Below are 13,393 nucleotides of genomic sequence, written 5' to 3' on the forward strand. Positions count from 1 at the left end.
TACTCAAAAGTCTCTATTTCTGTTCTGGAGAGAACATCATATCATTCAGGCTTTCGAAAAAACTGTCAACAGCTTCATGGGAAAGTTCCACTAAGTCGGAAATAGGGGTAACCATGCATTCGTGCGCATGATTGTCTCCATTGACATTCTGATTCGCATTGCTGACAGAAGGTCGTACCTGTTCGATGTTGCTTTCATCTTGAACTTCACTACTCTTCAATCGCAGTGGTGAAGATTCCAGGAATGCCGTCATCAGGATTGGCAGGCTTTGAGGGCAGCACAAAGCGTGAACCTTGGTAGGAACCAACAGTGTATCTGCATCCACTGGCGCATCCGATTGTAGCGTCAGACAGGTGTCTAACACGCATTCTTCTCCGCATAGCAGACACCTTAGTACAGGTAAAACACACCTTTGCCACATTGGTCGAAATGATAGAAACCAAGTCATGTTCAGGTCTCTAAGCCGGGAGAGTCCCAGGATTTTTGATATCCGGTCCCGGTATCCAATGGCTAGGATCGTATCTTCCATTGTCGCGAGAGTTTGATCTGTGACATGGGTTGCCATAACGAAAAATAAGGACTAGGAATAGGATTCCTGCAATTAGTCCCAGGATCAGGGGAAGTCCGCCAAAAATCGAATGGACGAAATCTGGAAAAATACCCAGTATGGCTTTGAATGGTGTTAATGCCATCGAAAATACTGTCTTAAATACCTTTGAGACCCCAGTGGTATCAGAAATATTTAAGATTTCGCTCAGGATTTCCGCGAAATGTACGGGGGAATTAGTCGATAATAATGTATGTATCTCTGCAGTCGTCCTTGCGACTTGTAGATCATACGTTTCTTTTGATGACGTGAGCCTTGTAGGCGTCTGAAGAAGCACTGTTTTCATTCTGCTTAAAGTATCTATTCGAATAGAAGTAATTTTCAAACTGGGCCATGCCCTTGCCTCCCTGTCTGGAAAGGAGCTGGGGAATAAAGAACGTCCACAGCACTTGACCTTCGCCGTTGTAGTTACTAGATAAGGAGTCCCGGGCATAAGACTGCAACATCTGCGGTCTACAATAAGAATGTAACTCCCATTTTAGAGTCTTTGAAAGAATGGTTCTATTTCAGTTGCAGGTGCGCCTTGCTGGTGACATGAAAGGTTGTATGAATTCCCTTCACAGGCTCCATGTAAACCAATTCCGTTACACAGAAGCGTGCCGCTTAGTGACATAGCACAATTGTTGCCACTAAGAAACACTTTCTGTCCTTTATTACTGACACATGCATGTGAATAGGGCAGGTTCCAAGTTGTTTTAAGGTACCCTTTTCCCAATTTCTCGTACATGCCAGCCTGTATATATTTTTGGCAGTATTGAAACCTGAAGGTTGAGATTGGAATATTTATGATTCCGTGGATTATCCATTCACTGACAGGTCGTTCTGACATTGTCAACGGTAATCTTTCTAGTTTTTCAATGCTCAAGATTGTATAATCAGCACCCTTTTGCGCCATACCGATTTGTCTATCAGTAAGGTTAAAGATTTGGAATAGTGACGTTGTGTTGATTAAACGCCAAGGCACATAGCCTGAACGCAGATTTTGTAACGTCCAGCCAAGCTGTACAATGGAACGCAATTGTGACTGACCATGTTGTAATAACAGTAAGTCTTGCGATAATATATCGATTGCTGAAGACACAATGCTGTCCAATGAAAAAATTCTGGAGGACAGAGTCATTAACCCATTGTCCACTACAGATAGTGATTTTTCCAAATTAATACGGTCAATTTCCCGTATTCTTTCTGCTGTTTCAATTTGAGTAACCTTCCAGGCCTCATTGTATGCTGCATATACAGAGGCTGCTATGAAACGCTTTTGACGCTGTTTGCGTGGTCCCAGTATGAAATCACGCAAGTCAGAACCATCAGTAAGTAAAGTTAGGTGTTGCTTAATTTCAGGCAGTGTGGAAGTCTGTAGCCATTGAAGGCATAATTTGCCCACACTGTAGGTTGTTATTATCCCTGGGTGATGTCTTTGGGGATATCTAGGGTCTGGCCTGGTCATTTTGAAACCCTGTGTTTTATTCAGGAATCTATCTTGACAGTTATTTGTATCTGTGGGCCAGATCAACCATTGTTTCCAATCAGGATGTGTTCTGTTTTGGTTTAATATATGGTTTACGTCTATCTCTTCATCTGTATCAGAGCTATTGCTAAACATTGTTGGCTTCGGAATAGACGGTTTATTTAAATCTTTGATTTTGGCAAAACCAAGACAGGTGGTTTGTTGAACAGTGTCATTTAAAAATATCATTTGTTCTGGGATCATGCAGGCTCTAAACAAAGCTTCTATACCCTGTACTTGCCAATCTTTTGTACCCCAAACACTTTTCAAATCAACATTTTTGTCCCAATAATCACATCCAAAAGTATTCATTTTTTCGAAGAATGAATCTGAATATATCAATTTTGTGTTGGTTATCATGGTTTTCATCCCTGTCTTGTTTGACAATTTAAAATAAAATGTTTCAGCATTACTTATGTTAAAACCTGAAAAATATGAATATTTGTCATATACGGTTCTAGAGCTTCCTTTTGGAGGTGTAGCACAATGTTCCCATTGATTATAACTTAAAACATTTCTAGGTTGTGCCGATTTATGCATAAAATGGTTACCATAATGGTTATAGCAATACATACTATCATAATTTGTAGAACCTTGCAAATAATCATGTTTTGTAAATTTAGCAGACATTACTAAGTCAGACATCATGTTGTTAATACTTTCGAAGTCCCAATCATCAGCAAATGAGTTTGGTTTTGCAAAGTCACTCAAGGAGATCTTGATTTGGTGTGGATATTTCAGGATCTCGACCGGACCATAAATTTCATAGTCAGTGTTGTCCCAGGCTACCCCACCAGGTATAGGATTGGCTGTGAAGTTGGCTGAAGAAAGTTCTCTTTTCTCGACGTGTGAAGATGTGTGTGGTTTGAGGACCAAGTTGATGTTCTGACTTGCTGTGTCCATTTTAGCATATTTTCCCTCAATGAAGCGTCCCAAAGTAAATACCATGATGAGCCAAAGTATGAGGATAAATGCACCAAAACTCACCCAAAATTCAATCCATGGAGAAACCAGATATGTTTCTTTCAGATGTTTCAAAAGTTCCTTAGCTTTGTCTTTAAAGGATTTTGATGATGGCTGTGTCTTTGATTCACTGAAGCCGTCAGAGGAATCATCGAAGTTGATGAAGTAACCGGATGCAGTTCTGTCAATTGTTCCAATTGGTTCAGGATTTCTGTTTTTTGCATTTTCACTTGGTACTTCAGTATAGATTGGTGTGTCTCTGCTAAATGTCTTTATTTGGGTTTTCAGAGGTCTGAGTTCTATTGCATTGTTGCATAGTCCTTCTTGTTCTTCTTCAGGCGTTTCAAATGTGATGAGCCTTTTTGTTAGGACCTCTGTGCTGGTAGCAAACCTTGGTGTTCTGCTACTTATTGGGAGTCCACTTGGCCTACTGTTTGTTATCGGCCACATGTTGTGGTTTTACCAGGTCGATGGATACAACTCGGTTCTCCTTTTTTCCAGCAAGTGGCGGTAGTACAACTGATCTTGTCCCGTTGACAGACAAGACAGGAACTGCTTTTCTGTAAGAAGGCCCAAATTCCTTCTTTACCGCGATCTTCTCCCTGACTAGATCCCCGACTTTTGGAATCCAGACAGGTCTTGCTGGGACAGGTGGTGATTCTTCAGTGGTCGTTGGCTGTTGTTTCAACTGTATGTTGCTCAGGTCTTTTCTTGTTTTGTTTAAGTCCTGCAAAATAGCCAAACGGTCTTTGACATCAAAGGTTTTTTCTATTACCACTGAAGTCTGACTATCAAGGTCAGAGATCAACATCCTAGTTCCGAATAATAATTCGTACGGACTGAATCCCTTCAGAGAATTTCTTGGCAAGTTATTTAGACTACGTTGGACACTTATTAGATGTTTGACCCACCCAGCTCCCGAACCTAATATCCTTTCCATTATAGATTGCTTTCTGCCTTGGTTTTTTCTTTACACCATCCCGTACCCTCAGGAAGGAAGTGAGAAGATTCCCGCTGGGCTGTGCTCATTTGGCCATGTTTCCCCCCCAGGCTGGATTGCCTGAGTGAAAACAATGGTCGAACGTAGCATGCTCTTAGCGTATATGCCATTTAGACTCGCCAATCTTTGTATAACAGTCCGGACGTCAGCCGAGTGCTGAGGATCTACATTATAAGTGGAAACTAGCCTGTATATGTTAATCGCAAGCCATTCTTTTTGCTGGTAATATTATCTGCCTTGATACGACGAGGTATTAAACTGCTTCTCTCCCCACTGCGATCTCTGTTGCAGTTTGGGCAGTTTTTTACAAACATGGTGTAGTGCAGGCTCATGCCTGGCCACCAGTACCGTGATTGTAATTCTTCCAGAGAATCTTTTAATTTAAGGTGTCTGAGACCCTCGCCCATGTGTGCGTCTGCGATTAACAAGTTTCTCCTGTCCATGTTTGGAATCACTCTATCCCCCACTCCAGGGATTCGAGCAAAAGGGACGGAGTTTGCATCGATTATGTATGTATAATTGAGTGGATAGTTGATCGGTAACGCTGAGCAGTCGCCTTTTAATGACGTTTTCACCGCCAGCAATGTTTCACCGTCAATGTATTTTAATGTACGCTTTTTTCGAACTACGGGAGCCGGTTTAGTGGCTGCCGCTGCGGCTGTTTCAGCCAATGAATTCCCTACAACGTGAACGCCATCACGTTGATGACTCAGTGAGTGAGTCACGTGAGTCTTTGGTAGTTCTTTTTGTAAAAGAGCTATTTGTTCCCAGAGCAGTTTCTGTTTTATTTGTGCATCTGTGTCATCTTTGTAACCGTTTTGAATCCATGTCTGCAAATCGCTGTTATATGATTTGACGCAGTAATATGAATCTGACACTATAAGTGTCGGGAATTCGCGATCCGCATTATCTAGCGCCATTTTCAATGCTATTATTTCAGTTTGTTGTTCTGAATTAGTTTCTACTGAGTGTGATTTTGTTAATAGAGGTTTTAATATACCTCCGCGCCACACTTCTTTTGTAATCTCACATGTGGGGTTGTATGCTTGTTCTCCCCAAACGGAGGGTTGAGCATGTCCGTCTGTATAGATTACACAGGCGTAATGTCGTAGAGGCAGAATGTCGATTGGCAGAGGATACGTCTTTTCATATTTTAGATTTTTTAATTCTTCTAGTTCTGGATCAAAGTAGTAGTATACTTTGTCCGTTGTGATTGAATTCACCCATTGTATCCATTCCGGATTCAATGTTGTTGTTGGTAAATTACACGGTGTTGTTAGTGCCTCAAAGGCTGATTCTGCTGTTCTGACTGTGATATGTCTACCGTCAGCTATGTCTTTTTCTCTAGCTATTGCAGTTTGAACTGCACGAATTATTTTTTCTGTATTACTGAATTTCTGTTCAGCTTCTGTGTACATGTGTGATTTAAATGCAATTGGTACAGTTTCTCCCTCATTAGAGGTCAGGTATGTGAATCCGCATCTCCCTGGGATGACTCGGATCACAAGGTTGCGTGTGTTATCACGTGTTTCTAATTTTGTTTTAATTAGCATGTCTGTTTGTAAGGATCTCAAAATTTCTGTGTGTGTTTGAGTCCAATTGGATCTTTTAAAGTCTGGTTTGATTAGATCATAAAGGGGTTTGACCCTTTCTGCGTAATTTGCAATGTATGTTCTTCCGAAATTTAGGAAGCCTAGAATTGACTGTAGGTTTTTTAGTGTTTTAGGAGCTTGGATTACGGCACATTTCTCTAGGAAATTGTCTGCCAGGCTTTTGCCTTCACTTGATAACTCATATCCTAAGAATAGGACCGTCAGATGGGCAATTCTGGATTTTTTAAAGTTGAATTTGTAACCCTCTGCAGCGAACCCAAGTTTTATGGTGTTCACCCTTTTCAAGTGAGTCTCCAAGTCATCATCTGTTAAGTAAATGTCATCGACATAAGATAATGCTTCATCATCATATAGTTGTAGTAATTCTGTTACTCTCGCTGAGAATACCCCCGGGCTGTTCTTGTACCCCTGGGCTAACCGACAGAATTGTTTTTGAGTGCCATTTACTGAGAATGCAGTTAAATATCTGCTCTCTGGTGCTATGTTTTGACAAAAGAATCCATTGGAGATGTCCAGGGTTGTTTTGTATTTTTTGCGCACTATGTTATTCATTAGTGCAGCACTGTGTGAGTTTTGCACTGCAAAGGTTTTGCAACATGTGTTAAGGTGTCGGTAATCCAAAACTAGACGATATGAATTGTCTGGTTTGGAGACCGGAAACAAAGGATTGTTCATTTGTGAGGTGCAAGTTTCAATCACCCCCTGGTATTCTAGCTGATCTAGTATTTCATTTACCTGTTTTTTAGCTTCTTGCTTAATTGGGTACTGCCTTTGTGCAGTAGGTTGTGATTTTAACTGGATTTTGTGAGGAGGGGAGTCCTCATCCCATCCTACATGATTTTTATATAAAGCAGGTGCTAAGGCCACTGCCCACTTTCTAGCAAGTGTGTATTTTTTATGAATCGGTATTTGATTCGAGAAGGCAGGCATAATTATTTCTTCGCCATGAGGGCACTCCCTGACAAACTCTGGTGGCCAGTCTTTTTCAGCTAGAAGGATGTCATAGCCTTTGGAGAGGTTATCCCAAAATAGTCCCCTTATTTTCCTAGTCTTATCTCCCTCTATACGTAATGTTATCTCGTATATCTTGTGGGGCTTGCTAACTCTGGTGTCTGCAGTTTCCACTTGAAGGTATTCATTCGTGTCCACTATCTCCAGATGATTCATAAGGACTTTGCGAGCTATGCTCACCTCTGCTGCGCTGTCTAGCATTGTCTGAGCCCACTCTCCGTTTTTCAGTTGTGTCCTCAGTATTCTCGCCATTTTTAACTACCTTGATACTGGCTACCTTCTTTTTTGGAAATTGTAATTTCTTTTTTTGTTGAGCAGGTTCCTTGTCTTTGGACTTGGCGTGCTCTTCTGATCGTCCTCTTCTTTCCGATTTCTGCGAGGAATTCTGAAAAGATTGAGAGGGACGTGTATCAATGTCTTGATATCTATCAGGTTTTTTAATATTATCCCTATTTCTAAGGTTATATCTATTCCCCGAGGGGTCACTCTGCGGTGACCTCTGTCTTTGGTTTGGAGATTTCTCTCTTCGCCTAGGAGACCTTCCTCGGGACTGGAATTTCTTTTCTTTAGGATTGGATTGTTTGTTTCCATCCCAGTTCTTTTTTGGTGAATTATTATTATTAAAAAATATTTTTTCTGGACTTGTAGTCAGTTGCGGTTTTACTGGTATTCCACCTAGACTATCTCTGCCTAGTTCTTCATAGGATTTTTCTATGATTCTGGCAATTTCAGCTGGTTGGTCTGCTATATCTGTTTCTTTTAACCTCTGGCGGATCGCCACGTTTGCTGCTTCACCTTTTATGTTGGCTAATAATATAGCCGAGACCTGCTTGAAGTCTTTTAGTAATTTCATACCAAGAGTTAAAGCAGGTTCTGGACCGTATTCATCTTGAATTTGTTTTAGCACATCTGGTATTACCGAAATGGATGGAACACCGTGCGTTTTTGTGTAGATGGAAGCAAAGACTGTACCCCAAGTGTCACAGTCCTCAATGTGTGGTGCGATTCCCATTGGGAGACATATAGTCAGAATCCTGTGTTTTTCTAATGGGGTGGTGTCAGGAAACACCGCCTCTATTTGGGTGATTTTCTGTGCCAACCAGAATGGTATTTGTTCCCGTTTAGCTGGAACTTTACCTAGGCAGGATTGGATGTTCTGTGGTGTAATTTTATTTGTGTTCCCCTGGTGAGGGGTCAGCTGTGGAAGTTTAATCGCTGGCTGAATTGTTGAAGTCCGCATTACATACTGAACTAATTGTCTATGAATTTTTAGTAGTTGTTTTAGCTGTATTAACAGCTCTGCTGCAGGCATTCTTTCGATGTCTGGATGTGGTGTGTATCCGGCTAAGACCGGCCACGTTGCTCCTGGTCTTCCTAAAGGACCGAGCCTTGTAATGTGATTGTTATGTATTAGGGCGCCATCAAATAAGAGCAAATGCTCTTGGAATTTGAGTGGTACTTCCACCTCCTCGAAAGGAGTGTATGTTTCAGGAGGTTCCTCTACTTTGTAATAGTGGAAGTACTTTGTTACAGCATTTGCTGCCGGAAAATGTATCCATGAATAGTATACCTCTGTCTGCCGATATTCGTGTGCCTCAATTACGAATATGACTGTGCCACCTCTAGGTGTCCGTCCATTTTCTATAAGTTTTAAGGTTATAGATCTCCTTTTAATGACCGGAATGAGTGTTATATTCGGGTCTGCTGCTTGCATGGTAGCATCAGCATCTGCGACTTCAGTAGCTAATCTAACTGCCTCTCTTTCTTCATCACTGTCTCCCATTTTACAGACAGGATGGTATTATGTCTATTTGCAGATCAGGTTTCTTTATGGAACAAAGATTAGATGCACAATATTTTGGAACTGTTTATCCTTCAACGTTGACTTGACCAAGAACCATACATAGGAGTTCCCTCCTGCGAGGTTTTGGAGGATATAACCTTTCACCCACTCCAGACGTCTTTGGAGTATTTGGGAAAAGGGGTCTGAGTGAGAAAGCACGACTGAGTTACTCTAAATGTCTTACGTTAGTTTTATCGCCCTTTCCAAACGCGTTGGGCGCCATGTAGTGTAGCTCCTATTTTCCCAATAGGCTCTGCGCATTGGAATAGTACCTACAGCAGTAAAGGCCTAGACCAGACGTTAACTAGGTCTACTACTGTCGATACTAGACTTAATTTTTGGGTTTGCCAGCTAAGCTCAGAGTTCGCTAGAAACTTTCTCGAATGTTCAAGGAAGGAATTAACTCCCCTGATTAGACAAGAAGGGATTTAGTTTCTGACAACCATAGAACATGACAACTTTGCTCTCCCCTAATCAAGAGTCAATCTCGAGAGTCGTGTGAGCACAAGGCAATTATTTTACTCAGTCAGTACGTGCATTCTTAGTCTCATCAGAATGTAGAGAAAAGGAAGAGACGGGCGTGTTCAATAAAAAGGTGTTATTTATTGATCAGTCTCTTTTCTCATACATGAGAAATGGATCGATATTATTGCAATACTTATAGTTAAGTAAAGTGCATACATTAAAAGCAATAGTATAAAATAATACTGTAAAAACATTGATATGGTTTCTGAGCCATATGATGTTTAAAATGATTAAAATATATTTACATACACATATACATTTGACTAAACGTACTCAACTGGTGTTTCTAAATACGCCTACCCCGTGTACCTGACCTAAGTCTAATGCGTGGGCGGGAATAGAAAGTTACAGTTTAAGTTAAGTTTGTTTTTGCCAAGTGAATAACTAAAGAATTCTCTGTGAGGGGTTATTCAGTTCTGTACCTGGAATTTAGGATGGATGAGGAATAGTATCTCTTTCTCTGCTCTCGATATTCCAGGCTGCCTGCGAGGGCTGCCCAGAAACGCCGGTGCTGGGTCTCTCGGCTTGAGATAGCAGCGCGTCTCTCAGCGCGTCAGGAAGGCGGGGCTGCTGCCAGCGGGGTCTGCTTCTGCTCTCGGCTTCGGCAAGTATGGCTGCTCCGTCTTGTCACCACGCGTGCGTTTGCATAGGGCAAGGTCGGCAATATTTATACCTTAAAGGTGCCGAGATTGACATAAGGATGGACATAGATACGTCAATAAAGATGTCATACGACTTGCTCGTTAGCACATTCTTTACTAAAGTTCTCTGTGAAATCAAAACAATGGCCGCACGGATTATCCAGGTTGTCATAGGTTTGATTTGTTATGAGAACGTCGTATGCCTTATCAGGGGCTGGAGGAATGTCGCTTGTCTAATTAGATCTCAAGCGTTATGACCTAATCAGATAACACGTTCCTGTGCCGTAGTGTGACTGCGTCAGATAACGGTATCTGCATCATGGGGGTTTTCTTGCCTCATGGGCTGACTGTTAGTTAACTTGATAGTTAGTTTAACCAGAATAGGGTCAGGAATAGGGGGACTGATTCAGAACCTATAGAAATACACGACAAAACTTGAGATTCACAAGCACGATAAGTGCGACAAGCGTATGTTATTTGGATTTGGAGGTATTTGTGTACAACAATACTCTCCAAACGAGACTCTACAGAAAGCCCACAGCGGGGAACGCCGTGTATCAAGCGGCAAGTTTTCACCCGAAGAGTCTGGTTGAAAATGTACCGTATGGGGAATTTCTACGCTTGAAGAGGAATTGTTCAGCAGATATAGATTTTCAGCAAGCTAAAGCTGATGCAAATGTGAGGTTCCAGAGTAGGGGATACTCCAGCAATACACTAAAACAAGCTGCTGAAAAAGTGTCAACAGTGAAGAGGAGGGATCTCCTGGTTGTCAAAAATGTTCAAAAAGATGAGGATCAAGTAAGAATGATCACCAATTTTAATATGAAATCAGGTGATCTGGTCCATAGTTTTAAGGAAAACTGGCACATCCTAAAAACAGATAACGTCTTGAAAAAACATCTCCCAGATAGGCCATTGATCACGTATCGTCGTTGCAAATCACTGTCGGACCACCTAGTCCACACTCATTTTTCCTCAAAAATTCAGCCCCCAAACTTAACTAACACAAAGGCGTTCTTTCCATGTTCAAAAAGTCTCTGAGTATCCAGGAAGAACGGGCAAAGGCAGACCACACAGAAAAATACAAAAACTCCTAAACTGTAACTTGGAGTATACGATTTATTGCCTAGAGTACCCCTGTAAAAAGCGGTATATAGGGAGTACCATTAACCCCACCAAACTTAGGATCCTCGAACACATGCGAGCCATTGCCAACAAGGATAAATCTTATCCGGTGGCTCGCCACTTTGCAGAATGTCATCAAAGCAACAGGGATCTCCTAAGTTTCTACTGTATAGATCAAACAAACCGCCTAGAGCGAGGGGGAGACAGAGAGAGGGCACTCCGTATCCTAGAGTCTAGATACATCATAGACCTGAAAACAATGACACCATGGGATCTTAATAATGATGAGGAAATGTGGGTCCACCTGTAATAAATTATCAAATGGGACCATGTAGAAATATAAGCCCGCTCTAAAATGTTACCAGCTGAGAGATAATAATTTATCAATAACCGCAATACCCAAGCACCCATGAATCTGACATTAGGCAATACAGCTCATTGTATTTTATTAAGAAGAAGATCTTTGCCCATACAGGGAGAAATGACCAATTAAAAATGTTTGGATAGTGACTTGGTACTTTGATAGAAATAAAAAAAAAACGGAACATGGGGGATTCACCCCTCTACAGGCACACAAATAGTCACATTGTGATAGCCTAATTATTTCATGGAGGATCCAGGTCACGAGTCCATATGAACTATATGACTAGTATGTACTTAAATGATTATTTGTTTGTTGTTTCAATGTTTTTAATTATTAAGCACTTGAGCACTTTATTATTCGCTATTTAAACCAACTGTCATATATGTGGATACATACATTTAAAGATGGCCACCATTTTCATCAATTTTACCATCTTCTATGTTGATGAATGGAATAATGACTGGTGGGGTTTAAAATGGCGATTGTTTCGAAACACAAACTGACACTGACGAAGCTTGGATAGCGAAACGCGTCTGTGTGGGGTGAGGGGGGTTTGCATTAAAGAATACACCAAATCGGATACCTGAGTGCTTGCCGTTTTTTCAACTTTACAGAGTTGATACGTGCTGCAATATATATATATATATATATATATATATATATATATATATATATATATACATATATATATATATATATATATTAAACAAATCCTCCTTTTCAGAAAGAAATGGGTCGCACACCCAAGGCAGTGCTTAATCTTAATATTTATTTGTATTCAGGCATACAAAAGGCTGACAGCGCGTATACTGATCTACGCGTTTCGGTGTATCGCCACCTTGCTCACGATCAACGGGTCATTACGCCCTCAATGTTTTTAAATGTTCAGCACATTTCTCAGTGACCATTTCCTGTCACATGATGTCCTGCCAAGCATTCTGGTAGTTGTAGTTATGTTTCTACTGGTGTATATATATATTCATTTACCAACAGTGTTTCCTGGTTGTTTACAAGTACATAGTTTTTCCTGCCTTCCAATAGGCAGTTATAAGTTTTTGTAGATTTAATTCAAGAGACCTTTTAGTTATTTACAGTTTCACAGTCTTTGCTGCCTTCCAATAGGCTATTATCATGTGTATCATTTCCGTTCCCCTTTTTTTATCATCTGTGGTGATGACCCATTACTGTTCATTGTTGTTACTAAACATTTTAACACCCTATAGATGAACATAAAGTTCTTCCGACTGGTTCAACCCGTGGGGGTGCAGTGTTCTCAGGTTTAGGATGAATTTGGATTCAGTTTGCCGCAATTTTCTTTCTCGATCTCCGCCACGATCTCCCTTTTGAATCGTCTCAATACCATAGAATTTTAATTTTTGCCAATCCCCCTTGTGGAATTGCTCCATATGTTTGGCTATGGCATTTGACCGGTCTTTATGAATCGTTGCCCTCATGTGTTGCAGAATCCTGTTCTTTAGTTCTGCTGTCGTACTTCCCACATACATCATGGGGCATGGACATTCCACTATATATACAGTGAATGGTGTTTTACAGGTTATGCATTGTTTGATTTGCCATTTCTTTTTGTTTGCAAGGGTGATCTCCTTCATTGGTTTGGCAATCTGACAAACTTTGCATGAATGACATTTGACAAATCCCTTTGTTTTCAGCCAGTCATCCTTTCTCTTTTTTCTAAAGTGGCTGTGTATCATATAGTCCTTCAAATTTCTTGCACGCCTATACGTTATTATAGGATGATTTCCCATAATTTCTTTTGCAGTGTTGTCCAATTGAAGTAGTTTCCAGTTCTTTCTCAGTATTTTCGCTATTTGATTACTTTCTTGCGAGAAGTCAGTTATCATTCTGATTTGTTGTTTTTGCTCATCTCTTTTGGTTGATTTCAAACAATCCTCTCGGGATTTCAGATTTGCTCGTTCCCAACATTTTTTTCACCACTTTGGGAGTGTATTTTCTTTTTACAAATCTTTCAATTGTTGCTTTACTATTTTTCTCCCATTGGTCTTGCTCACTGCAAATCCTTCGAATTCTCAGGAATTCTCCATAGGGAATACTGTTTAGCAGCGATTTTTGGTGGAAGCTGGTTGCCTCAAGCGTTGAGTTCGTGGAGGTGGATTTCCTATGCAAAGTTGTATGCACCTGTTCATTCTTGATATAGATTTCTGTGTCAAAATCC

This window comes from Lissotriton helveticus, chromosome 7 (genome assembly GCF_964261635.1).
Source record: "Lissotriton helveticus chromosome 7, aLisHel1.1, whole genome shotgun sequence".
NCBI classification, from domain to species: domain Eukaryota; kingdom Metazoa; phylum Chordata; class Amphibia; order Caudata; family Salamandridae; genus Lissotriton; species Lissotriton helveticus.